Genomic DNA, 4,177 nt, shown 5'->3' with positions numbered 1-4,177 from the left:
CTGTGCTTCTGCCCAATTCTCCCTATGCTTGGGGATCGTATGTTTTTTTTTTTCCTGGAGCAATTTCCAATGCTGATTCCATAACCAAATCACCTATAAAACTTGTTAACCTTTGAAAAAACAAAAGAGAGAATCTTGTTAACCTTTGTATCCCCTGGAGAGAAGATGGGCATGGTGGGGCAATATTCTAGAATGGCCCCTGCTGAGGATTCTGTTACCACTAGGTCTCACTAAATAGCTCTGCTCCCATTTGTGGATCAGTTTGGTGGAATCCAGTTGTGCTGGTCTTCCCCAGACAGAATTGGAAACTGCAAGGAAGAATCTGAACTTGGAGCTAAGTAGACCTGAGCTTGGGTTCTGGCTCTGATCTCAACTGCTATAACCAGAATATCTCAGGGTTGTCTAGCTTGGTCTGTACCAGACCATGAGGCTCTTAATCACACCTCTTGAAAGAAAGATAATCTGGGAAATCCTCAAAGTATCTCTACCCACTTCAGGTATTCAAGTATCTTTACTCTATTCTGGTTTTCTTTCTTTCTTTGTTTCTTTCTTTGTTTGTTTCTTTCTTTTGCTTTTGGGGTCACATCCAGTGATGTTCAGGGGTTACTCCTGACTTTACACTCAGAGGACTGTATGTGATGCTGGAAATCGAACCTGGGTTGGTCGCATACAAGGCAAATGCCCTACCCTCTGTACTATTGCTCCAGCCCCTCTTCTGGAGGTTTTCAATCTCCTTCACTACCACTATCTCCAAGTTACTCAGGCCATCTTGAAAAGAATGAGCCAAGACTTAATAGTGGTATTTGCATCAAGCTGATAGGGTGGTCTCATTACTGGGAGGAACTGTTGTGGTTTTATTATATCTTAAGATCCTTGCTGGTCAACAATAAAAGGAAAGTGACTACTAATACACAAGATAATATAATTACACACATCTCATGTATTTGTCACTAAGTGGAGGAAGTCAGGTTCACTATGTTGTAAAAAAAAGGGGGGGTTGTAAACAGATCATTGGTAGCCAAAGCCAGGGATGGGAGAGGAGTTCACTAGATTGCTGGATCATAGGGCAGCTCTACTTTTTTAACTTCTGGAGGAAACTTAACAATTTTCCCAAAATGGTTGCACCTAATTAAAATCCCACCAACAGGGAAAGGAGGTGCCTGTATTTCCATACTCTTGCAAACCCTTGTTTCTTTCGATATGGGCCATTCTCACAGGAGTGAGGTGGCACCTCATTATGGTTTTGATTTGGATTTCTCTGATCATCAGCTGTAGAGGTACAACTTTTAATTTACCTATCAACCATCTGAGTGTCCTCTTTGGAGAAGTGTCTATTCAAATCTTCTGTACATTTTAAAAATGGATTTTTGTTATTGTTGTAAAGTTCTACGAGTTCTTTATATGTCATTGTATATCAACCTCTTATCTAATGTATGAATTGCAAATAACTTCTCCCTTTTAGTAGGCTGCTTTTCACGCTGATGATGTTTCTTTTGCTGTGCAAAATCGTTTAATGTAGTCCTAATTGTTTACCTTTAATCTTATTTCTTTATTGAAGAAATAGCTAATACTGATGTTATGGAAGCATCACTATGTCATCTTTCATGTACCATATGGTTTTGGATTTTCAGATTTTAAATTTATTTTGAAGTTGTTTTTGCATATGGATTTAGAAAGTAATCCAGTTTTCTTTTTTTGCATATGACTGACTAGTTTAGCTTTTCCAATACCATTTGTTGAGATTTTCTTTTTCCACTGCAGTCTTGAATCCTTTCTCATACATTAAATAGGTGAGTTCAAAAATTATTGGGGAAAATAATTGTTGGACTGATTTCTGTGCATTTTAATTCTATTTTTTATAATTCTGTTTCATAGATCTGTGTGTCTATTTTGATTCCAATGCTGTATAGTCTTAATTATTGGCACTTCCCCTCCCCGCCCCAAGGGACTCAGCCCTGACAACCAAAAACCTCCAGAACCCAGCCACTGCCATGCCCATGGCCACTCTCCACACACTTGGGCTGAACTCACCCACAAGTGAATCTCCAGAAAAACCCAGGTACGTGGAACTCTGTGATTGAGAACCTTGGGTTCAACAGGACTGGGAATGAAACCAGCACATCTTCCTTCTACCCAACTTCTCCCCCTGCCCCCACCCACGTCTTTGGTAACCCCACAGTCAAGGCTATAAGCCACCCCTGGCGGCGCCAGATAATCTCATCATCTGCCACCATCCAGATCAAACGTCCTTCTCTCCCAAGAGAGCAACATGACGCTCGCTATAAACATGCCACCGGACCCTGTGTCAGGCAGTTTCACTCGGGGTGCCCCAGAGTGGGGTGGGTAAGACCTCTCCCTGTTCCAAGGACCCAGCCGCGGCAGCTGAAAACCTCCAAAATTCAACTGCCACCCTCCTCATAGCCGTTCTCCACACACTCGGGGTGGAGCCTCACCCACCAGTGAATATATTCCTGGACTGCACAGCCACATTCGCGACCATCCAACACTTCATAGGACACACTATGCCCATACTGCAGGAGTGTCGCACCACATTGATGGGACTCAAAGTTGGAGGCAACCAACCTTAGAGGGAATTATTATATTATTTTGGTTCTGCTTTGGGGCAGGGATTGGGGTTCTAGATGGAAACATCGAAATATGGTGGTGGGAAGGTGTAATGGTGGTGGGATTGGTGTTTGAATATTAAACATAATCAAATATTGTGAGCTACTTTATAAAAGTGACAGTGACTTTATAAAATAAAACAAACAAACACTGTCCTCCCATTGCTCATCAATTTGCTCGAGCGGGCCCAGTAACATCTCCATTGTGAGACTCGTTGTTATTGTGTTTGGCATATCCAATACGTCACAGGTAGATTGCCAGGCTTTGCATGTGGGCGGAATACTCTCCATAGCTTGCTGGGCTCTCCGAGAGGGGCGGAGGAATCGAACGCGGGTCGGCCAGGCCAGCAGTGCGCAAGGCAAATGCCCTACCACTGTGCTATTGCTCCAGCCCTTTATAAAATAAAAAAATTTTAAATTTTATTGTCCCTTTATAGTATAATTTGAAGTCAGGGAACATGATGCTTCCCTTTTTCATTTCCTTCCTTGAAAGTGGTCGGTTTTGGGGGGGGTCTTTTACGATAAAAGCCTTAATTTTAAAAAAATGTATTTCATTAAAGAATCATTGAGGGACTGGAGCACAGTGGGTAGGGCATTTGCCTCGAAAGCTGCTGACCCGGGTTTGATTCCCAGCATCCTAAGCACCACCAGGAGTAATTCCTAAGGGCATGAGCCAGGATAAAAACTCTTGAGCTTATTCAACACCGTGGCTTGGCCCAAGCTTCACGCAACCGCAAACTAACGTCTGAGCTCGCAAAGCAGTGCAGAGAAGCAATAAAGGTAGACCTCAAAGAGAGAAGAGCGGGGGCTGGAGCGATAGCACAGCCAGTAGGGCATTTACCTTACACGCAGCCAATCCAGGTTCGATTCCCGCATCCCATATGGTCCCCTGAGCACCGCTAAGAGTGATTCCTGAGTGCAAAGCCAGGAGTAACCACTGAGAATCGCGGAGTGTGACCCAAAAAAGGAAAAACAAAAAGAGAGAAAAGCAGCAGTGCTGGCAGATGTGGGAAAAGCCGGGAAAAGTATTCATAACACCCGTCTGTCCTTCGCCAACTACCAAACCAAGATGACTGCCCTCCAGATGTCCTAATGGACCTATCACATCTTCCAGAAGGGCAATGGAGAAGATTATCCATGAATTCTACTCAGATCTCTTCAATAGTCATGCCCAGCTGCCCACATACCAAATTCTGCAAGACGGATATGTTATTCCCAACGTTCTCTCTTCTGAAATCTGACACACCATTTCATTGGTAAAGAAGCAAACAGCACCTGGCCCAGACAAGGTCAGACCCGAACACCTTAAGAATCTGCCGTCAGTACTCATCAATATACTGGCTCGGCTCTTCACACGCTACGTGTCTGAATGCAAGATTCCGTCCCAGTGGAAAACCAGCAGGACCCTTCTACTGTACAATAAGGGAGACATCCACGACATTGGCAACTATCGTCCGATCTGCCTGTTGTTTGTCATCTACAAGCTATTCACTCTAGTCATCCTGAAGAGGATTGGCAGAACACAAGATGAAGGACAGCCATATGAACAAGCT

The sequence above is a fragment of the Sorex fumeus genome, unplaced genomic scaffold, assembly GCF_029834395.1.
Source record: "Sorex fumeus unplaced genomic scaffold, SorFum_2.1 ptg000030l, whole genome shotgun sequence".
Classification (NCBI taxonomy): Eukaryota; Metazoa; Chordata; class Mammalia; order Eulipotyphla; family Soricidae; genus Sorex; species Sorex fumeus.
This window is presented reverse-complemented; position numbering follows the sequence as displayed.